General features: G+C 41.8%; 1 long non-coding RNA gene and 1 other non-coding gene across 2 annotated transcripts in view; one reads left to right on the plus strand and one right to left on the minus strand.

The window, feature by feature from the left end:
- Window positions 1-24,949, plus strand: part of LOC110741806 — an 84,296-nt gene that overhangs the window by 40,978 nt on the left and 18,369 nt on the right. The gene's annotated exons all lie outside the window — the stretch shown is intronic.
- Window positions 20,748-20,911, minus strand: LOC116271556. The gene has a single exon (XR_004180179.1). It is a non-coding gene; the product is annotated as a U1 spliceosomal RNA (small nuclear RNA).

A 24,949-nucleotide genomic window follows, 5' to 3' on the forward strand; every position in this document is an offset into this window, starting at 1 on the left:
TTGCTTCTTAAATGGTGTTCTAAACCAAGTGCCCTCCTATAGAACTTCAATGGCTTTGGCTAGTGTTCCACAAGATATCATCTGGAATTCATATTCAATTCAGAAATTTTCCAGGGACCACCTGCTTGAGAGATAAAAATGAAAGAATATGGTTTATAATAACACTAACCAAAGGCAATCACAGCTAAGCAAGCTATTTCCTACTGAAAAACAAAAGTGATTTAGAGTGAAGTTGACCTGAGTAGTTTGTTCTAGTAATACAGGACCATTTTCTTTAAGGTCTACAATCCTTTAACTATTTTACTGTTGCCTAACCCATGAACAGACCTCCCCAAGCATATGTTTCAAGCACTCTACATGCTATAGCCTTCAACAGTTTATGTCTGATAACTTTCCCCATAGGAAGATAAAAGGCTATAACTCACAGAAGTTCTGAGATTTCTTGTGGAGAGGCAGCTTTTATCAGTTCTGGAACAGGCCTTTTAATAGCATAACCCACACTTTGACATGAGGTAGCCACACCTGTTATCTCAAGCCTTCTAAAGCAGGTCAATCCTCAGAGCAGTTTCAAGGAACATCAGTGGCAGGAAGAAAAACTACCTAAATCTAACAGGAATAACTCTCTTATTGACTTAGCCAAAAAAAGCTAGCTTAGATAAGTATGTTGCAAGTCTCTAAGTTACCAAATCTCTAGCTGGAGTAATAGCAAACCTGTTAAAAGCCATAGGAAAGGTCATTTGATATTATTTAACCCAACTTCCACCTTGAACAGTGGGAGAACAATGAAATGACTTTCCAAGATCCCATAATGAGTGAGGGGCCTAGCCCATCGTGTGCCCTTCTGATACTTTCCTCTTGGTATCAGCTACAAGTAACAGAAGAGCACAATGAATATTTATTAAACAAAAAAAATTTGTTATCTTACATAGTAAGACTGGAGGTAATGAGGCTCTAGGATTGATTAGAATGTCAGTCATGTTATAAAAGATTCAGTCTCTTCCATTATTCTCTTTTCGCTCTGCCACTCTTGAAGTTTTGAAATTTGACCTCAGGTTTGCCCTCTTATGATTTCAAGATGGCTCTAAGCATTTTATCTGCACACACCATCAACCAAAGGCTGGAATAGAACCTACCTCCAACCCATTCTAGAGACCATTTTTTGATTGGCAGTCCCATCAGAACCACGTGGAAGGAAGAAAGAAGAACTGCATGGAAGGGGTATGGAGAACTTTCCCAGAATCCCCAGAAGATTTCTTTTCATATCTCATTGGCTGGAATTGCACCAATCAATAGCAAGGCAAAGTGATCTACTGTGATTGGCTTAGATCAGCGGTCTGCATACTGATCTATCTTGGGGATCCCGAGACCATTTTAGGGGATCTGCAATGTAAAAATTTTTCATAATTTATTATTTTGCCTTTTCCATTATAATATGACTTTCCCACTGTATTGACTATTGCTGGTGGTTCAAAATCAATGGTGGATACAGCTGGTACCTTATCGTGAGTCAAGATAGTGGCATCAAGCTATATCAGTTTTAAAAAAGCCAATTCCACCTGTGAATTCCTTGATGAAGTGGCAAAAACTCTAATTTTAATAAAGTACAAACTTTGAACACACTTATTTTAAATATTAAGCATTACAGCACTTCTGCTGCAAACCAAGACAAAACAACCTGTGTGGGGATTTTCTCAAGAAGGAGCACTTTTGCATTTGTCTGAGTTGCCAGCTAGACTAGCAATCGTTTTCTGTTGTTTGTTTGTTTGTTTTCTCCTGGAACACCATTTTTACTTGAAAGAACAAATGTCAGACAAACTATGGCTATTCAGACTTGGGCATTTGGCAGATATTTTCTTAAAAATGAACAAAGTCAACCTGTCACTTCAAGGAAAATAAATAACTAATCAACAAAATGAAAAGGCATCTTACAGATTGGTAAAAAATATTTTCACACCATATATCTGATAAGGGGTTAATATATCCAAATTTTATAAAGAACTTGTATAACTCAACTGCAAGAAAACATATAACCAGATTAAAAAATGGCCAAAGGATCTGAATAGCTGTTTTTCCAAAGAAGATATACAAATGGCTAACAGGTACATGTATGAAAAGATGCTCAACATCACGAACTCTCAGGGAAATGGAAGTGAAAACCACTATGAGCTGTCACCTCACACCTGTTAAAATGGCTGTTATCAAAAAGGTAAGAGAGAACAGGCTAGAGTGTTGGCACTCTATGTGTTGGCAAGGCTGGAGTGAAAAGGGAACCTTTGTACACTGTTGGTGGGAATGTAGATTGGTGCATCCATTATGGAAAACACTATGGGGTACCTAAAGAAATTAAAAATAGAATTACCATTTGACTCAGAACCTCATTTTCTAAGTATATACCCAAAGAAAATGAAATGACCACCTCGTAAATAAATCTGCACACTCATGTTCATTGCAGCATTATTCTCAACAGCCAAGATGTGGGAAAAATGTAAGCGTCTGTCATAGATAAAGAAACTGAGGTATATACTATTCAGTTTTAAAATGGAGGAGGCCGGGCATGGTGGCTCACACTTGCAATCCTAGCACCTTGGGAGGATGAGGTGGGGGAATCACTTGAGCCCAGGAGTTTGAGACAAGCCTGGGCAACATACTCAGACCCCCATCTCTATTAAAAAAAAGATTAGGCCGGGCGCGGTGGCTTACACCTGTAATCCCAGCACTTTGGGAGGTGGAGGCTGGCGAGTCACGAGGTCAGGAGTTTGAGGTCAGCCCGGCCAACATGGTGAAACCTGTCTCTACTAAAAATACAAAAAATTAGCTGGGCATAGTGGCAGGTGCCTGTAATACCAACTACTCAGAGGCTGAGGCAGGAGAATCGCTTGAACTTGGGAGGCAGAGGTTGCAGTGAGCTGAGATTGCACTACTGCACTCCAGCCTGGGCGACAGAGTGAGACTCCATCTCAAAAAAAAAAAAAGATTAAATAAATAAATAAGGAGATCCTGCCATTTACAACAACGTGAATGAACCTAGAGAACATTATGGCAAGTGAAATACGCCAGCCACAGAAAGAAAAATATCGCATGATCTCACATGGATGTGGAATCTAAAAAAACTGTCAAATATGCAGACATAGAGAATAAAACAGTGGCTACCAGGGGCAGGATGGAGGATAGGAAATAGGGAGATGTAAGTAAAGGATACAAAATAGCACCTATGTAGAAGGAACAAGTTTAAAGCTCTAATGTACAACATGAGGAGTGTATTGTATTCTGATTTTTGGCTAAAGGAGTAGATTATAGTTGTTCTGGCCACAGGGAAAAGAAAAAGATAACTATGGGAGATGATGGCTATGTTAACTTCTTTCACTGTAGTCACCATTTTACTATATATGTATCTTATAACATTGTGTGGTATACCTTAAATATATACAGTTAATTAACAGGCAAACAACTAACAAAATATATTGTCAATGAGAATTAGAGATTTTTTTCTTGAGACAAGATCTCACTCTGTGGCCCAAGCTGGAGTGCAGTGACCTGGTGTGATCTCAGCTCACTGCAACCTCTGCATCCTGGGCTCAGGTGATCCTCCCACCTCAGCCTCTGGAGTAGCTGGGATTACAGGCGAGCACCACCATGCCTGGCTAGTTTTTATATTTTTAGTAGAGACATGGTTTCTCCATGTTGCCCAGGTTGGTCTCAAACTCCTGGGCTCAAGTGATCTGCCTACCTTGGCCCCCCAAAGTGCTGGGATTACAGGCATGAGCCACCATGCCTGGCCGAGAATTAGACTTTTAAGCAACAATTAGAATTTCAAGACCAGGTGTGGTGGCTCCTGCCTATAATCCCAGCCCTTTGAGAGGTGAGAAGATCACTTGAGCCTAGGAGTTTGAGACCAGCCTGGGCAACATATGGAGACCCTGTCTCTACAGAAATAGTAAAAAAAATTAGCTGGTTATGGTAGTGTGTGCCTGTGGTCCCAGCTACTAGGGAGGCTGAGGTGGGAGAATCACCTGAGCTCGGGTGTTTAAGGCTGCAGTGAGCTATGATCATGCCACTGCACTCCACCCTGGGTGACAGGTGAGACCCTGTCTCAAAAAAAAAAAAAAAAAATTAAAAAACTTATAGCTGCCACTGTGTTCTTGACAACTTCCCAAACCTGAAAGACCTATGTTTAGAATGGTAGTGATGTAAATAAGTGCGGTTTTTTTGATATTGTATAATGAAACTTGCCAACATTAGATCTGCATCATTCAGTAAACTGATGTCTTGAATGACCAGAGCGTGATGTTACACAATCATGCATGGATACAAATTTCAAAGTTCAAGAGAGAGCAGTAGATTTTAATGTAACACATATGAAAAGCTTAGTGATTTGGTTTCTGATTCAACATCACTACTAACTGCTAAGAATAAATCACTTCTTGGGCTCTTGCTGTCCAGTGCGTAGGGAGGAAAAACTGGGTGGGGTCACAGTGAGAAGTCGTCTTCTGCAGACTGGAAAGAGAGCCCCTCCAGAAACGAGCTCTGCTGGCACCTTCATCTTGGACCTCCAGCCTCCAGAACTCTGAGAAAATAAATGTCTGCTGTTTAAGGCAAAAAAAGAATACATTACTTGTCAAATTTTAGTGTAGTATTAGGGAAGAATATCCACAATTATTTAAAAACTATTAAAATACATTTGAGTTAAGCTAGATTCTCTTTATTTCAGCAAAAACAATATTGCAACAGATTGAATGCAGAAGCAGAGAATCCAAGTGTCTTCTATTAAACCAGACATTAATTTGCAAAAATGTAAAACATTGTCTGTTTTCTTGCTACACTTTTTTCTTCAGAAAGCTATAGTTATTTTTCATAAAATATTTTAGCATGTAATTGTTTATTACTGTTATTTTTAATGAATTAATAAATGCTTTTAAATTTCTCAGTTTTGATTTCTTATACAGTAAATATCAATAGGTATAATCCACATAAAAGTGCTTTGGAGATGTTCAATGATTTCTAGGGGTTTAAAGGGATGTGGAGATCAAAAAGTTTGAGAACATCTGGCTTAGGGTAATCAAAGGTCAGTTTCTGGGTAGGTATAATCCCAGCTTCCCCTAAAACACATGGTTCCCCAATACCTGAACAAACTGGGGTTCTCTGAGGAAGAAAGAAGAGGAGATGTCTTCAGGGTTCCTTTGGGGCAATCCTATCTTCTCCAAGCGTCAGGTAGTGTATGACTCTTTTTCCAAAATTAAGGCCAGGGGCAGTGACTCATGCCTGTAGTCCCAGCACTTTGAAAGGCCGAGCAGGGGGAGGATCACTTGAGGCCAGGAGTTCAAAACCAGCCTGGTCAACATAGTGAGACCCTGTCTCTAAAAAAAAAAAAAAACCAAGCAAACCGAAAGAACCTCCAAATGAACTAAAACTGAATTTGCCTTGTGCTTCTTCAGAGAATTTGAACCAGTATGTTCTCAACCATAATTAAAGGAATGCAAACAAAACAATTATTAGGTAACTTTCTAAAAAAGATTAGATTCGCAAAAATTCAAAAATCCAAGATAAATCCAATGCTAAAGACGTAGAAAAATAGGTAGGAGCATAAACTGATGCAACCCTTATTGTATTTGGAGAGAGGGATATGGAATTTGGTCATAGCTATCAAAATTTTAAATGCTTATTCCTTTTGATCCAGCATTTAACTATTAGAAATTTATCCTACAGATATATCCCCAAATATGCTAAAATGCTCATTTCAGTGTTGTTTGTAATGCTAAAACCCTGAAAATAACCTAACTGCTCATTAATAGAATATTGATTGATTTAATATGGAACATCTATGTAATGGAAGGCTAGGTTATGAAAATAAGCTATTTAGGTATGTATGTGCTATTACTGAAAGATCTCCAAGGTATTTTATTAAAAACAAAAATGTAATATTCAGAGCAGTGGGCAAACTATGATCACTGCTCCAGTTGTCTATTGCTGCATAAAAATCATCCCAAACTTAGTGACTTCAAACTACAATTATTAATTATGCTTGCAAACCTTCAAATTAGGAGGGCTTGGCAGGAACAGCTTGTCTTGTTCCACCTGGAGTTAGCAGGATGGCTTAGAGGTTGGGGGCGACCTAATGTTTAGAGATGGAATCACATGAAGGCTTTCTTGTTCACACATCTTGTAGTTGATGTTGGCTGTTGGCTTGAATGGGGCATCTTTATGTGGTTGTCCTGCTTGCTCACAGCATGTGGCTGAATTCTGAGAACAAGCATCTCAAGGCACAGGAAATGGAAGCTACCAGTTTTTGAAGTCTTGGTCCAAGCACTTGGCACAGCATCGCTTGTACTGTTTGAACTTGAGTTAAGCAGTCAGTGAGCCCAGATTCAAGGGGAGGGAATTTAGACTTTGCCTTTTGATACAATGAGTGTCAAATAATTTAGGATTTATGTTTTAAAACCTCTACAATCCCATGTATGTAAAAATTTAAAGGCACACGCATGTGAAGTACAGATATGTGCAAGTTTTTTTTTTTTTTTTTACAGAGAGGCTGCAGAAAAAACTATTAAAGTAGGGCTGGGCATGGTGGCTCACGCCTGTAATCCCAGCACTTTGGGAGGCTGAGGTGGGCGGATTATCTGAAGTCGAGAGCTTGAGACCAGCTTGACCAACATGCAGAAACCCCATCTCTATTAAAAATACAAAATTAGCCGGGAATGGTGGTGCATGCCTGTAATCCCAGCTACTTGGGAAGCTGAGGCAGGCGAATCTCTTGAACCCGGGAGGTGGAGGTTGTGGTGAGCGGAGATCACGCCATTGCACTCCAGCCTGGGCAACAAGAGTGAAACTCTGTCTCAAAAACAAAAACAAACCAACAAAAAACAACAAAAAAACTATTAAAGTGTGACTACTTTTTGGGTAGAGAAAATATGGGTTAAGGATGGGCTGAGCAGGAAAAAGAGGACTTTAATTTCTGATTTTATACCTTATTATACTATTTGAATTTTTGTCCATGAGGATATACTACTTTTATTTTAAAAAACCCAAAATAACAGCAACGTATCCAGAATAAGAGTGAAGTCTTTCCTTGAGCCTCCAAGTCAAGTATCTTATTTTATATACACAGCAATTCTGTGAGGTCATTATGTAGCAGGACAAGCTGCAGAGAAAACCCCTCAGACACTGAGTTAAAGAAGGAAGGGCTTTATTCGGCTAAGAGCTTCGGTAAGACTCACGTTCCCAACAACTGAGCTCACTGAGTGAGCAATTCCTGTCCCTTTTAAGGGCTCACAACTCTAAGGGGGTCCGTGTGAGAGGATCGTGACCGATTGAGCAAGCAGGGGGTATGTGACTGGGGGCTGCATGTACTGGTAATTAGAACAGAACAGAACAGGACAGGGATTTTCACAGTGCTTTTCTATACAATGTCTGTAATCTATAGATAACACAAACGATTAGGTCAGGGGTCGTTCTTTAACTACCAGGCCCAGGGTGTGGCACCGGGCTGTCTGCTCGTGGATTTCATTTCTGCCTTTTAGTTTTTACTTCTTCTTTCTTGGGAGGCAGAAATTGGGCATAAGACAATAGGAGAGGTGGTCTCCTCCCTTAATTAGGGAAGGTATGACTGTCCCTTTTGTATTAGTTCATTTTCATACTTGATGTAGAAATACAAATACCTGAGACTGGGTAATTTATAAAGAAAAAGAAGTTTAATGAACTCACAGTTCACATGACTGGGAAGGCCTCACAATCATGGCAGAAGGTGAAGGAGAAGCAAAGGCATGTCTTACATGGTGGCAGGCAAGAGACTGTGTGCAGGAAAACTGCCCTTTAGAAGACCATCAGCTCTCATGAGACTTGTCCACTATCACGAGAACAACATGGGAAAGACCCACCCCCATGATTCAGTTACCTCCCACTGGGTCCCTCCCATGACATGTGGGGATTATGGGAGCTACAATTCAAGATAAGATTTGGGTGGGGACACAGCCAAACCATATCACCCATTTTCAGATAAAGATCAGAATCTAGGTCGCAACTTCCAGTTGAGTGTCCTTTTTCTCTTTTCAATTAAGAAGAACCCAGGCCTAGAAAATCCAAAACCATAACAATGACTCTCCCAGCGTCTAGCACATTATCTAGAATCAGTTTGCTGAATAAAGGAATACAAAAGCTTCTTATTGTTCAAATCTATCCTCCATTCTCTCCACTCTCAATCATAGACATAATAAAGTAGAAAACTGACTTTATTTTACTCTGTTGTTCAGAATTCTTCAATGTGTGAACTCATGTTCTACAAAGGTGCCAAGAACCAATACTGGGGGAAAAGACAGTCTCTTCAATAAACCATGGCTGGGATGACTGGATATCCATAGAAGAATGAAACTAGACCCCTATCTCTAGCCATGTACAAAAATAAAATCAAAATGGATTAAAGACTTTAAGACCTCAAACTATGAAACTACTACAAGGAAACATTGGGGAAAATCTTCAGGACTTTTGTCTGGGCAGAAATTTCTTCAGTAATATCCCACAAGCACAGGCAACCAAAACAAAAATGAACAAATGGAATCACATCAAGTTAAAAAGCTTTTGCGCAGCAAAGGAAACAATGAACAAAGTGAAGAGACAACCCACAGAATGGGAGAAAATATTTGCAAACTACTCATCTATTAGTAATCAGAATATATAAGGAGCTCAAACAACTCTACAGGAAAGAATCTAATAATCCAATAAAAAAAATGGGCAAAATACTTGGATAGCTATTTCTCAAAAGAAGACGTACAAATGGCAAACAGGCATGTGAAAAAGTGCTCAACATCATGGATCATCTGAGAAATGTAAATCAAAACTACAATAGGGTATCATGTCACTCCAGTTAAAATGGGTTATATCCAAAAGACAGGCAATAACAAGTGTTGGTGAGGATGTGGAGAAAAGGAACCTTCATATACTGTTGGTAGGAACGTAAATTAGCACAACCACTATGGAGAACAGTTTGGAAGTTTCTCAAAAAACTAAAAATTGAGCTACCATATGACCCATCAATTCCACTGTTGGCTATATACCCAAAAGAAAGAAAATCAGTGTATGGGAGAGGTATCTGCACTCCTATGTTTGTTGCTGCACTGTTTATTATAGCTAAGATTTGGAAGTAGCCTAAGTGTCTATCAACAGATTATTTGACAAGGAAAATGTGGTACATATACACAATGGAGTACGATTCAGCCACAAAAAAGAATGAGATCCAGTCATTTGCAACAACCTGGATGGAACTGGAGATCACTGAATGAAATAAACTAGGCACAGAAAGACAAACATCACATGTTCTCAGTTATTTATAGGATCTAAAAAATCAAAACTATTGGGCTCATGGACATAGAGAGTAGAAGGATGGTTACCAGAGGCTGGGAAGGGTAGTGGGGGGCTGGGGAAAAGTGGGGATGATTAATGGGTTAAAAAAAAAAAAGAAAGAATGAATAAGACATACTATTTGATAGCACAACAAGGTGCCTATAGTTAATAATAACTTAACTGTACATTTAAAAATAACTAGAAGAGTGTAATTGGATTGTTTGTAACTTAAAGGATGAATGCTCTGGAGAATGGACACCCCATTCTCTATGATGTGCTTATTTCACATTGAATGCCTATATCAAAACCCTCGTGTACCCCATAAATGTATGCATCTACTATGTACCCACAAAAATTAAAAATTAAGAGGCCGGGTGCAGTGGCTCATGCCTGTAATCACAGCACTTTGGGAGGCCCAGGTAGGTGGATCACTTGAGGTCAGGAGTTCAAGACCAGCCTGGCCAGCATGGTGAAACCCCATCTCTACTAAAAATACAAAAATTAGCTAGGTCTGGTGGTGCATGCCTGTAGTTCCAGCTACTTGGGAGGCTGAGGCATGAGAATTGCCTGAACCTGGGAGGCGAAGTTTGCAGTGAGCCAAGGTTGCACCACTGCACTCCAGCCTGGGCAATGGAGTGAGATTCTATTTCAAAAAATTAAAAAGAATTAAAAAGCCAGAACTAAACTAAAACAACAGCAGTGAAACAAAATTCTTCAATGTGTTTCAGCTTCACCTACAGAAAAAGAAGTACTCTGACATCTATGATATATTCCAGACATTATATTAAATGCTTTGCGTGAATTAACTCATCTGATTTTTTCAATAACCCTGTGATGTAAATGCTATTTTTGTTTAGTGTCTCTATCCTACAGATGAGGAAAGCAAGACAAAGAGAAGTTAAATAATTTATCACAGCTAATAAGAGGAAGAGCGAGGCTTTGCACCAAGGAAATCTGAAATCAGAGTCTGTGCTGTCAACCACTTCATTATCCTGCCTCCAAACTTCTTGCGCCATTGACAAGGTCCTCCACTGCTAACTGGGGGTACCGCAAGCACAAAGATGGTGAGATGCGAAAATGCATGGTGCGTTTGAGGAACAGTCATGAGGCTCAATTAAGCTAGAATGGAGCTGTCAACCTAAAAAAAGACATGAGAAAATTATCCCTAAATATGTTGAGTTTAATCAGGAATAAGAAATAAGGATTATAATTCAGAATGCATGGAATGGCAAACCACCAGTGCATTGAGGGAAGGATAAGAGGAGCTTTTATTAGCAAAAAGAGATTTACATAAGCTGCTTAGAAACAGAGTTCATTGGTTCCTGAGGTTCAAAGCCAGAGTTGTCAGTTCATTGGTGGAGATCTTGTTACTGGGCAAGTGTTCTTCAGAGAACATCTTATCTGAATTACTGCAGTCCTTCAGAGTGTCTAGTGATAAACCTTATCAAACCAGAAGATGCATGAAGGATGTGAAAGGGTTTCTTATGGGGTTTTTAGAAAGTCCTTGGAAAGAGTTCTTATCTCAGATGTGTAAGTGGGAGTCCTCTCTCCTTCACACCTTCTCTTCCTGGCCCTATTTTGCCTGGGTCTCACAAAAGCGATTTCGTCCTGGTATCTGCATCTTTCACAGAGCCAACAAAGGGAAAGAACATGGTTACTTTATGACAGAGAAATAGGCAGGGGGCAGATCGTAGGGGCTTGTTGACCGGGGTAAAGAGTTAGGAGTTTATTTAATGTGGGATGGAAAATCCTTGGAGAGTTGAAAGCAGAAGAGTGATAAAATTTGATATAGCTTTTTTGTTTTTTTAGGTAAAAAATTAATTTTTTTTTTGTGGAGTTGGGAGTCTCTCTATGTTGTCCAGGCTGGTCTTGAACTCCTGGCCTTGAGTGATCATCCTTCCACCATGTGAGCCACTGTGCCCGGCCATTTGACAGTGTTTTTTTTTTTTTTTTTCTTTTTTCTTTCTTGAAGCAGTCTCCCGCTGTTGCCCAGGCTGGAGTGCAGTGGTGTGATCTCTGCTCACTGCATCCTCTGCCTCCTGGGTTCAAGTGATTCTTCTGCCTCAGCCTCCTGAGTAACTGAGATTATAGACGCCTGCTACCACTCCTGGCTAATTTTTATATTTTTATTAGAGACGGGGTTTCACTATGTTGCCCAGGGTGGTCTCCAACTCGTGAGCTCCATGACTCTGCCTGCCTGGGCCTCCCAAAGTGCTGGGATTACAGGCATGAGCCACCACGCTCAGCTCATGTGATACAGTTTTTAAAAGTTCCTCTGGCGAGCTGGGCGAGGTGGCTCACGCCTGTAATCCCAGAACTTTGGGAGGCCGAGGTGGGTGGATCATGAGGTCAGGAGTTCAAGACCATCTGGGCCAATATAACGAAACCCCGTCTCTACTAAAAATACAAAAATTAGCCGGGCATGGTGGCGCTTGCCTGTAGTTCCAGCTACTCGGGAGGCTGAAGAATCGCTTGAACCAGGGAGGCGGAGGTTGCGGTGAGCTGAGATTGTGCCACTGCACTCCAGCCTGGGCAACAGAGCATGATTGCATCTCAGAAAAAAAAGTAAAGCTCCTTTGGCTTTTAAGTGGTGAATGGGGGCCAAGCTGGAATCAAGGAGACTGGCCAGGAGCTCCTGTGGTTCTTCTTATGAGCTCCTGCCGTGTCCCAGTGTGTGGCACTGGGCCATTTCCTTGTTCTTGGTCCCTTTGCCATTCCTTCCATTGTCTGTCCAGTGAACACCTATTATCTTTTAAAACATAGTCACAGTCTCCTGTATGAGGCTTTTTCCAACTCATCACCCTCAATAAAATTATCTCATCCTCCTTTGCACCCCCACAGAGCCCACCTTGAATATTTTATTTGACCACTGTGGATTAATACAAAAGTATATTTGGTTTTTGTCCCCAGTTTCTGGCATGGAGCCACTAAAACCCTTGGCATTTTCTGAGTGAGGGGAATGTCTTTTGTTATTCATAACAAACCCCTTTCCATCACACCTGAGTTTATGCTAAGGAGGTGGCTTATAGTGGGGCCACTAGGTGGCCTCAGGACGAGGCTGGTCCCCGGAAGGAGCAAGTGCTTAGCGGGTTGGAACTTTCAGCCCCACCTGCCGACTTTGAGAAGGGAAGAAGTCAGTGCTGGTGATTGAGCGCTATAAACACTACTGAACAATTCAGAGAGCTTCTGCGTGGTGGACTCATCAAGGTGCTGGGAGGGTGGCACACCTGAAGAGGGCATGGAAGCTCTGTGCACCACCCCTGCCACCCCCTTCATATCCTGCTCTATGCATCTCCTCCATTTGGCTGTTCCTGAGTTGTATCTTGGTAAATGTAAGCCAATTGCTTTCCTGAGTTCTGCCAGCTGTTCTGGCACTTTATTAAACGGGCTTATGGGAACCTGGAACTTTGTTGCCAAGTTGGAAAGAAGTGTGAGTAACCCGGAAATTGCAATTGGCGCCTGAGGTGGGGACAGTGTTGTGGATCTCAGTCCTTAAACCTGTGGAGTCCGGGTAGTTAATGTCAGTATTGAATTGAGTTGAGTTGTAGGCCACCTAGTTTGTGTTGGAGAATTGACTGTTAGTATGGAAAATCCTCATATTTGGTTCTGACACCAAAGCATTGTAGGAAAAAAAAGCACTTTAACCACAAAATTATTTTTTGTGTTTCTGCTTTCCTTTTAATAACCATAAGCTCCTATGGAAACAGAAAAAAAAAAAAAAAAAGGCCATGCCACCCTTATTCCTGCATGCTATCTCAGAGCTGTCTGGTATATTGTACACGTTCAGTAAATATTTCCTGGTAACTGAAAGAGCTAACGAATTCATATCTGAAGTTCATTTGGGTTGACTGTTGCAGTTTCACTCCTTGTTCTTTTAGGATGCAATGCTCCTGAAATTTGAGAATTAACCATTTTCTAATCTTTATGAGCTCTAACTTAGTTATGATACAGTGTGTAACATTTTGTATTTAAGGTCTGTATTTACCTATCCTGCAGCATGCACTTAGACTTCCTGATAAATAACTGAGTTAGCGCCTTAATTAAGTAGATAGTCTTTTTCCTTTTTTCCCTTATATTCCCCAGCAACTGGTCTTGGTATGGCTACAGTTTCTCTTATTGAGTCTGGGTGGAGACAAGATGGGACTCTAAAAATCCTGTGGCTTTTCTCCAAGTCAAAGCAATCCTATCAGGGTGAAGTTTTTGGGCAGCTGTCTGCTCAGCTGGGGCCAGGCTGGAGGCCTGAGCTACTGTCTGTTTTGCTGCATTCTTGACTGAAGGCCAGGCTGAGTTTCTTCTGAACTTGGGGAGTGGCTTAGGCGATTCTGGTCTGTTCAGCAATTGTCAGGTTCCTCGGTTAGAAGAGTAGCAGCCTCTGGAGATTAGCAGGGAAACGTTCTCTCCAACCTGGCCAGTGGTGGGATGTTACAGTGAAAGAAAAATTTTAACAGAATTCTGCCAGATATACAAGCATAAAAACAGTCATCCATTGTGCTCCTTAAACTCAGGGGAGACCCCTCTCACTGACTTCATGAAAGGGTTACTTAGAAGTGGATGCTATGATTTCTGATGACTTTGAAGTCAAGTCCAGAGCCTAAGATTGGCCATCCTGGCTATCATAAATTATTGCAGCCACTTCATTAAAACATTGACATGAGATTTTGGTTGGAGTCCCTAAATTGTGGAGACAGACACTTTCTCTAATGTTTTCTCCAACGGTATGAGGTCCCGGGCTTGCCTGTTCCTTATACTTCATTCATGTAGGCATGGGAGGGTTTGCGTAAATTTTTCTCATTGTGATAAAATATACATAAGATTTACCATTTGAACCATTTTTAAGTATATAGTTTTGTGACATTAGGTACATTCACAGTGTTGTGCGACCAGCACCACCATGCATCTCCATATTTTATTGTCCCAAACTGAAACCCTACTTCCATTAGAAAATAACTCCCCTTTCTCCCTTACTCCCAGCCCTGGGAAACCACCATTGTACTTTTGCCTCTATGAATTTGACTATTCCAACTACCTCCTATCAGTTGAATCGTATAATATTTGTCCCTTTGTGTCTGGCTTATTTAGTATTAATGTTTTCAAGGGGCCTGGATAATTTTTATGGCAACCTTATTCCTTGAACATCACTCATTTCGCCAGTGTCAATTATTTTGAACATCCTTCATGCTATTTTACAAACCTGTGGCGTGGATCAGTATTTGAGGGGCTGAGTAGTCACTGCTGGATTGTGGATTTTTGCTTGGGGCTCTTCATATGCTAACAAATCACCCTTGACACATTACATAGCTCATACTAAAGTCTTTTACAAGTAAATTACCACAGGGACACTATGACATAGCCAAAATTCAAAAACTCCTGACAGACGTAAAGTAACAAACACCATAAAGAAGGGACTTCCCACTGGATGTCAGGATCACATTTTGGTCCTGTGAGGCAGGGGGATTTTGGAGATATCTAGAGTTTTGCACAAAACTGTCTCTCTCTCTCTCGTGTGTGTGTGTGTGTGTGTGTGTGTGTGTGTGTATGTGTGCTGTTAGGGTAAGAGTTCAGGATTTTTTTAAATCAAATTCTAAGGAGGTTCGTGATCTCCCTAAAAAGTTATGTCATGTTGAAAAGGGAAATTCTGTTTTCTATATTGTTTTGGATACAAAACAATAGAACAGAAATAAATGCTATAAGTAGACAGAAAATAGAAAGAATTGGAATAGAAAGAATAAAAATAGAAGGGAAAAATTCTATTTCCTATGTTTCCCTTAGTGTTTTGGAGAGAACAGATGGAAAACAGTCCATTTATCCAGGTTGGGTGAGAATACTTGGAAGACTTTCACTCTGTGTGTGTGTGCATGTGTGTGTGTGTGTGTGTATGTGTGTGTGTGTGTAGGGGGATTCCTTAGTTTTCTTATTTATTTATTTATTTTTGAGATAGGATCTTACTCTGTCATCCAGGCTGGAGTGCGGTGGCATGATCACAGCTCACTTCAACCTTGAATTCCTGGCCTCAAGCGATCCTCCCTCTTCAGCCCCCTGAGTAGCTGGGACTACTGGCGTGCACCAAGATGCCTGGTTTCCTTAGCCTTAATTATGTTATGGCCTTCAGCATAGGAACCCATGCTCTGTAATTTCTCTTATCAGAGCCAGTGATTTTACATCAAGCTTGCAGCCTTAAAGCTTTTCCTTACCCACATGGCAGCCCCATCACACACCTCTAGGGGGCACTGTTTGCTTTCATCCTCTGTGACTGGCATCTGCTGGAGATGGGCAGTGCACTTTCATCCTCTGGCATGGCTGATGTTGGGCAGTGCAGCAGCATCGTTGACTCCCAAGGCTTTCTTGTGAGTACAAAGGCCATGGGTCTTCACCGATCCCATCTTTCTCATGGCCAATCTACTCTTTCAGAGAGAGATGTTTAGTATGGACTCTGGAAAAGATCAAATAATCAAGAATAGAATCCTTGCCTCTGTGTTCCAAATTAGCAAAGGGATACTTGGTATTTTGAAAAGATTTTTATAGTCATTGGCTAATGAAGGAGCCCATGGAGATAAATAACTCCAGGAAGCTTTCAAGGCTAATAATACCTTAATTTTCTGTTGTAGCCTTTCCTCTCTAGACTTGTAACGATATGTCAGTTTAGAAAGCTGATATAAATATTCCTTCCTACTTGGAATGCTCTTCTTCACTATGCCTGTTTAATTTCTCTACATTCTCAAAATCCCAGCTCAAGTCCCACCACCTCCAGGAAGCCTTCCCTGACCACTTCCACCCACAGTCACTGTTCCTTCTTCTGAATTTGGTATTACTCAGAGCCTGCATCTCACTATTAGCATTCACCTAGTGTGCACTGTTGGTTTTCTTTTTATATGTGTGTATTAGGAACTATTATCGGGTATAATTCTCATCACAGGTAATTTCTGTTGCTCAGTGGTCCTCTTTTCCCACTGAGGCTGTGGCAGCTACTATCAGAGGGTGAAGAATTAGACAAATAGCCCCGAAGACCACCCTTACTTCTGATATCAAATGTAAGTTCAGGGGGTTCCCAAGACAATCCCCAGGTTTGGTCATTTGCTAGAATTTTCTGGAAGGATTCACAGAGCTGACTGAAAGCTGTTATACTCATGGTTACAGTTTAGTACAGGGAAAGCATACAGATGAAAATCAGCCAAGGGAAGAGATATGTGGGGCAGGGTCCAGGAAAATTCCAAGCATGGAGCTTTTAACCATCTTCTCCCTGTGTCATGGACAGTGTTACTCTTCCAGCAAAGATGTTTGGTAATACATATGGAGTACTGCCAGCCAAGAAGCTCACCTGCCACTGGGTGTCCAAGGTTATTTCATTTTAGAAACAGGGTCTTGCTCTGTCACCCAGGCTGTGGTGCAGTGGCACAGTCATAGCTCACTGTTACCTCAAACTCCTGGGCTCAAGCAATCCTGCAGCCTCAGCCTCCCAAGTAGCTTGGAATACAGGTGTGTGTCACCATGCTTGGCTAATTTTAAAATTTATTTTGTAAAGACAGAGTCTTGCTCTGTTGCCCAGGCTGATCTTGAACTCCTGACCTCAAGGGATACTCCCACCTCAGCCTCTCAAAGTGTTAGGATTACAGGCATGAGCCACTGTGGCAGTCTAAGAGTTTGTACTGAGGTTTCATAGTCGACTTTCCACATGACTGACCTCAGGTTCCAGCTTCTCTAGAGGTTGAACTGATGTCATATGACTCAGTTGTTCACTATAAATCACACTGTTGGACTTTCTGGTGCAAAGTCCCTTAGAAAACAAAGTCCCTTAGAAAACAAGGACACTATTATCAGGCAGGACATTCCAAGGGCTTAGAGATGACCTCCCAGGGGCCAATAGCAAAGGCCAGACCTCTCTTTGGGCAAAGTTAAATCATTTACTACACAGTGGGCTTTGCAAAATCTAACTGAAGACTAGAGATCAATTTCAGTTCCTGACTTCCCAGATAGGGTCTCAGGTGGATTTCAGCGATAATAGTCAGGACTTTCATTTGCAAGATTTTTATGTGCAGAGCCAGCTTCTTTGGGAGAAGTAAGGTTTGTGGGTTCTATGGGAATCAAATCTGGAGGATTAGAGTTTTGGGTTTATTCGTGTTAACAATAGGAGAGGAAATTAGGTAGGATGTCATATAGGGCAATTTCTCACCATACAGGAAGGCAATAAAGACACTTTCTGGGCTGGAAGGAGGAGACTGGGGGAGAGAGAGAGGAGACAGGAGAGGGGTTCTCATTTGACCCACTTGTGGGGTTGAAATCAAGGCGTGGGGACAGTTGGGGTCAAAGACTGCTCAGATGCATTCAAGGATCTGGACACAGAGGGTACACTTGCTCTTCCTTCTGTCTGGAAATCTTAGACACCAGCTCAGAGAGAATGACCCATACAAACAAACTATAAAGATTGAGCACAAATAAAATTTTCTGAGTTGTAGGCAAATGGCATCCCCACATTAAAATGGCACATGTGGGACAATGTGCATATCCATTGTTATGTTGCATGATCCATAGATGAACAGGAACCTGTCCACATCAATGGCAATGGTTATGTTATTTTTTTAAGGCATAGTAGGCAATTTGCATCTTTTCTTGTGTTTCTTGGTTAGGTATCTAATCTCTCAAAGAAAATGGTTTTGGACAATTATATCTGATCACTTATGACTATGTCTTCCTTGCCCAAATGTTGTCAATAAAACTTCCCATTTCTTGGCCCAGCATTCAGGCCTCCAAAGTTTAGCCTCTGCCTTCCTGCCTGACTTCATCTTCTATTCCTTCTCCTTAGACAGTGCCTGCTGTAACAACATAATATAAACTGAGTGACTTAAACAACAAATATTTATTTCTTACAGTTTTGGGGGCTGGAAGTCTGAGACCAGCGTGCCAGCAGGGTTGGGGTTCAGTGAGAGCTCTCTTCCTGGTTTATAGACAGTCATCTTTTTGCTGTGTCCTCACACAGAAAAAGGAGAGCTCACTAGCTCTCTGGCTTCTTCTCTTTTTTTTTCTTTTTTAGAGACAGGGTCTTTCTATATTGCTGAGGCTGAACTCAAACTCCGGGGCTCAAGCAATCCCCCTGTCTTAGCCTCCCGAGTAGCTGGGACTGCAGATGTGTGACACCGTACCTGGCTTCTGGCCTCTTCTTATGTCAATGAAAAGAGTCAAACTGTGTAAAACATTTGAAGAGATTTACTCTGAGCCAAATGTGAGGACCATGACTCATGACACAGCCTGACGTGGTCCTGAGAACATGTACGTGAGGTAGTTGGGTCACAGCTTAATTTTATACAGTTTAGGGGGACAGAAGTTACAGGCAGACATCTCTCAATGCATGTAAGGTGCACGTTGGTTCAGTGTGGAAAGGCAGGACAACTCCAGGTGGGGTGGGGTGAAGTGGGGGCTTCCAGGTCACAGGTGGTTTCAAAGATTTTCTGATTGGCAATTGGTTGAAAGAGTTGATTCTCTCCTATATCGGGAAAAGACCTGGACGGGGAAGGGGATTCTCTAGAGAGTAATTTTCCCCACAAGAGGCAGCTTTGCAGGGCCATTTCAAACATGTCAAATAAATAAATTTTAGGGTAAAATACGGTGATTTCTTTCAGAGCCTGTTATTTATCATGTGATGCTATACCAGAGTCAGGTTGGAATTTGGTATCTTATTGCTGCAAAGAGTCTGTTTTGTCAATCTTAAGATCTCTGTTTTAATGTTAGCACTGACCATTTGTGCCTGAATTCCAAAAGGAGGAGGGTATAATGAAGCATGTCTGACTTCCCCTTCCTGTCATGGCCTGAACTAGTTTTTCAGGTTTACTTTGGAATGCCCTTGGCTGAGAGGAGGCTTCATCAGTTGATTGGGGGGCTTAGAATTTTATTTTTGGTTTACACTTCTAAGAACACGAATCTCATTCATAAGGGCTCCACCTTCATGACCTAATCATCTCCCAAAGGCTCCATCTTCAAATACCCTTGCTTTGGGGTTAGCATTTCAACATACAAAGTTTGGGGGGATACAAACTTCAGTCCATTGCAGATAGACTACTCTCAGTTAAATGGAACTCAGCAGTTCTTGAATGCACTACCCCATCTTTTTGCCTTTACTTAGATTGTTTCTTCTTCCTGGACTGTCTTTCCCCCATTTCTATCAGGCTTAAATTCCACTTTCTCCACGAAGTCTTCAACTTTCCAGACTGGAAGTTAGCCTCCCACAGCACAGTGTCTTTACTTCTGTTACAGGATTTTCAAAATGTACCCATTTGTCATTTTCTGAGTATAAGACTCAGAAATTTGTTGTTAATTTCTGGAAGGCAAAGACTATGTATGTCTTTCTTTCCTTCTTTTTTTTTTTTTTTTTTTGAGGTGGAGTCTTGCTCTGTCTCCCAGGCTGGAGTGCAGTGGTGCAATCTCAGCTCACTGCAACCTCCGCCACCTGGGTTCAAGCATTTCTCATGCCTCAGCCTCCCAAGTAGCTGGGATTACAGGTGCCTACCACCATGCCCAACTAATTTTTTGTATTTTTAGCAGAGACAGCATTTCACCATGTTGGTCAGGCTGGTCTTGAACTCCTGACCTCAAGCAATCCATCCACCTCAGCCTTCCAAAGTGTTGGGATTACAGGCCTGAGCCACTGCAGTCGGCCATGTATTTCTTTTAAAGTCTCCGTGTCTCTAATAGCACTGGGCTCAGGGCCCTGCATGCTCAAACACTCAATGAGGGTCTGCTGAATTGACTGTCTTTCACAGATGCAGACACACATGGGGAACACATATATTTTCAGACTAAGTCTTCTACTCTCTGGGAATGTTAGGGCAAGAAGAGTAAAGATGTCATGATCTGGCAGGAGCTGAGGCTGAGCTCTAAAGGGAGAGGAGGGGAGGGGAGGGAGCCAAGAGATGGCTGGTAGGGTTTGCCATTTGAGTAGACTTGTCTTTAGGTTGAGTTGCTTCAAAGTTCTAGAGCCAGAGACTAAAAAAAAAAAGCTGGGAGTTTTTCCATCACACCCATGCTTCTGTACTGTGCAGTCAAATTTGGTGAGCAGGCAAGGGGTGTGAGCTGGAGTGGGGGTAGGTCCCTTGGGAACTGGGGAATTTGCTCCTAACTCTTGGAAATTCTCCAGAGTAGAGAAAATCAGTGTCCTTTGTATTATCCTAAGGTTTAACATGTGGTGAGATTTCAAGGAGTCCAGGGACGAAGGTCAAGAACTCACTATTCAAAAAAAAAAAAAAAAAAGATAAAATACTATTTTCTGAAATACTTGTCCTCAGCAGTAGTCAAAGAACTGTAAATCCAGACAACGAGGTTGTCCCTCTCTGCCTTGTATTTTGTCCATGTGTGTGTGAGGTACAGGCTGTTCCTTTGTGCATTTTCTTTTATTTACTTTGAATCATAATTTTTTTCTTTTTAATAAACATCAGGGGAGAGCACACACATAGTCCCCTACTACCATAAATTATGCAGTTGAGTTTCCCACATTTGGGATAATCACAGGGGTCAGCACATTCAGAGTGCAATGGATAAGCCTCGCCCTGGGAAAACCACCTTCGTGATCGTGGTATCTCCTATGCCAGGTGCTTTGTGCATTTTAATACACAAATGTAAAAGTGATAGAAACTTGGCCACCTTGACTGTCTATTTTAAAAGCTGTCTATTAAAAAAACTGGTATCTTCTTTGATCTAGCAATTCTACCTCTAGAAATTTGTCTTTAAGAAAAGGATAAATTGTGCATTTATAATAATGCATAAAAATTGGGCAAACATGTTCATAGCAGTCCACTTTTTAATAATAATATATATATATCCTAAATATGATTATAGGAATTGAATAAATAGACATTCTTACCGTAGAATACTCTGAGGTTGATAAACATGATGGTGAAGATGTTGAGCAGTTTTCCTTAAAAGCAGTTCTCAATTCACTGCTGATTTGTGGAAATGTGCACTGTCCATACCAGGCAGCAATTCTAAGCTGTCTCAAGAACTGAGGCACAGATTCCTTTAACTTTGTTTTTTTTGAGACAGAGTCTCACTCTGTGGCCCAGGTGGGGTGCAGTGGTGTGATCTCGGCTCACTGCAACCTCCACTTTTTGGAGTAGCTGGGATTACAGGCATGTGCCACCATGCCCAGCTAATTTGTGTATTTGTTTTTTAGTAGAGATAGGGTTTCACCACATTGGTCAGGTGAGTCTTGAACTCCTGACCTCAAGCAATCCGCCTGCCTTCACCTTTCAAAGTGCTGGGATTACCAGGCATGAGCCACTGTGCCCGACCAGATCCCTTTAACTTAAACTGCCCTATGGCTTTAACTTAAACTGCCCTTGGTTCAAGTTTTGATGAGGCCAGAATGAGCAGAAGGTGGGAATGGGTCTAGGTATTGAAGCTCCTGGCCTCCCATTTAGGGAGCTGGGTTTGTGCACAGGTGTTGAGTCGGGAGGTGCTGCAGGATTGGCTTCTCCCAGGGGCAGCTCTAGGGGGAGTCTCTGGTCTTTACCTTTGGTGGTTTTTTTTTTTTTTTCCTGTATCTAATCCATGGAGGAAACCGCATGGACATCAGCCTGACTCTGACCTGCCTAATGTTAGAAGGGTAATTCTGGACGTGGAAAGACGCCCAGTATCCATTGTCGAGTGAAACAAGCAGTTAACGAAACAGAAACAGCACAGTGCAGTATTGTTTTATTTTTTCTTGGTAGACGCATTATCTGTATCTGCACCTACACCTAAACTTCTTTTTATCTAGATACAGGTAGAATAACAACCAGAAAAAAAGTTTTTCAAATGTTACTTGTTGTTTCTGGGTTGTGGAAATGCAATAATTTTCATTTGTGTTTATGAGTCCTTAAACATTTTGTTTACTCTCTTTTTTGTTATAAAAATATATATATCAGTTGTTTAATGAAAATTTACAAAGAATAATGATCTCCGGGGAGCTCTGCCTCTGATTTCCTTTTCTCTGCCCATTGAACTGTAACAAGTAACTCCTGATTCCAGGTCTTTTGGCCCACATTGAGAGTCTGGTCGGAGGAGTCATTCAAACTGACCGGCCATCTGGGAATGTCATGAAGCAGGTGGGCTTTGAGGAGCTGACTCTGTAGGGAGAACTCTGATGGGAGGAAGGCCATGCCATGCTGAGGGGACAGCATGGGCGAGAAAAGGGAATGGCCCACTGTGGACAGTGAGTTAATTCCAGGCCTTTATGGACGCTGATGCTGAGTGCAGGTATCTGAGATGCTTCATAGGAGAAGGCAGCTAGGCACTCACTTACTGCCTTCCATGTGGATACAGGGAACTGCCTTTAATTGTTCTTTTACTCTTTTTCATTTGAAAGTCTTGTCCTCATGAAAGGAGAGGTTCGTGGAGGGCAGAAATTTCTTTTGAAAGTCCCTCAGTAAATTTCCCAGTGCTGGGCAGAAGGGATGTCAGTGGATGTCTGTTGGCGAGACTAGAAAGGACTTGAGTTGACACTGACAGGGAGAAATATATGCCACCCTGAAATATGTCAGCCTAAAAGATGGCTTCTCAATGGAAGGCAATGGAGAAGAAGCAGATACAAAAAATGCTCTCTGTCTTGCCCTCTCCCCAGTCATTTGCCTAAAAGCAGAACATAAATTTGTAAAGGGGTCCCTGTTCCCCTTCCTACTAGTTAGGACAGAAATTAATCACTGAGGACAACACTAGACCCATATCAGCCCGGATATAGCAACAGAGAAACCCACATACAAACCTTAGTTAGCCCTGATGTTCCATTATTTTCTCCATATATTTGCCTCTCCACAATTTGCTGCCCCTTGAAACTCAAGGTTTTTTTCCTTTGTCTTGTCACTTCTCTAAAAATTTATTGTTCTTTTGTTAAGGTGTTATATAAGCCTAAGTTCTAACCCTGCTGATTTACTCATTGATGGGTACTGCCATGTGAAGCCATGATGCACCTGTTAATAATCTGTTTTTCTCTTGTTAATCTATTTCTTCTTAGTCTAATTTGCAGGGCCCCAGCTGCAGAACTCAAGATGGCCAGAACAAGAGATATTTTCCCTCCCCTACAGCATGAATTCCATTAAGGTAGCTTTAGGGAATAGCTCCCTGTCTCTTGTTTTGGTCTGTAGGAAGTTTAGAAGATGGCTAAGCTGGTTGTGGTGGTTCATGCCTATAATCCCAGCACTTTGGGAAGCTGAAGAGGGAGGAATTTGAGACTAACCTGGGCAACATGGCGAGACTTCTGTCCCTACAAAAAAGAAAAAATTATCCAGGTGTGGTGATGCATGCCTGTAGCCCCAGCTGAGGTGGGAAGCCTGCATAAGACCAGAAGTTTGAGCCTGCAGTGAGACATAATTGAGTCACTGTACTCCAGCCTGGACCACACAGTGAGACCCTGCCTTGAAAAAATAAAAAGAAAGAAAGAATGAAAGAGAAAGGCCTATTTAAATAATTATTTCCTCTGAAGCTGTTTTTACTAGAGGCATGAGGGTTCTTATGAGTAATTTGGTACACATAGTAGTTGATATGGTTTGGTCCTGTGTCCCCACCCAAATCTCATGTTGAATTGCAATCCCCACATGTGAGGGGAAGGACCTAGTGGGAGGTGGTTTGATCGTGGGGTGGATTGGATTTCCCCCTTGCTGTTCTCATGATAGTGAGTGAGTTCTCACGATATCTTATCATTTAAAAGTGTGTAGCACCTCCCCCTTCTCTCTCTCTCTTGCTGTCATGTAAGATGTGCCTTGCTTCCCCTTTGCCTTCCACCATGATTGTAAATTTCCTAAGGCCTCCCCAGCCATGTGAAATGGTGAGTCAGTTAAACCTCTTTTCTTTATAAATTACCCAGTTTCAGGTAGTTCTTTATAGCAGTGTGAATATGGACTAATAGTTAAATTTAGCTTATAAATAATTTGCTTTTTATTCATCAGAATAGATTCAGGGATATCTATAAGATAAAACAACTCAAACTCACTTGCACACTGACATGCTTCTTGCCTTGGAGGCTGTGGGCCTACTGAGAATTATATTTAAGAGAACCACCCTCACTGATGTACCTGGATAGTTAAATTACTCACATACTTATCAAACGTTCCTCTATCTGCCAAACCAGGAACAAAGAAAACCGGCAGGTACTACTTGGGGGTCTTTTCAAAATCTGGCTTCTCCTTGGAAACGCACTCTAGGTCCCTGCCTTGCCCTCACGTGTGATGGGGTGGGGGTGGTTGGCTCTGAGGTACACGTGTGAGATGGGAATTCCATGCGGGCAGCTTTAGAGAATGGCTTCTCCCCTGTTAGGAGCCCACAAACCATGCTGGAGTGAGTATGCTCAGAGGGGAGACACAGGAAGGGAGATGGTGCCTGGGCGCCTCTCCTCAGCTCCCAGAGTCATCCCTGTGGCAGCCGAGGGCCTCTCTCACTGCTCCCTGACCAGGCAGGGAAACTTGGAGGGGGCCATTATTTTTGCAGTTTGTGAACTTACTTTATTAGTTGGGGATGATTTCCCAAGGACTTGAAAGGAACGTTTGAACATAGAAACCTGCAGGAGGGATTAGCAGTCCTGGCATCCCAGGAGAGAAGGTAGCAGCCCCTAATCCTGCTGCCTCACAGTTAGGCCCTGGAGGGCATATTGGCAATGGGAACATTC

Source organism: Papio anubis, chromosome 19 (assembly GCF_008728515.1).
Source record: "Papio anubis isolate 15944 chromosome 19, Panubis1.0, whole genome shotgun sequence".
Classification (NCBI taxonomy): domain Eukaryota; kingdom Metazoa; phylum Chordata; class Mammalia; order Primates; family Cercopithecidae; genus Papio; species Papio anubis.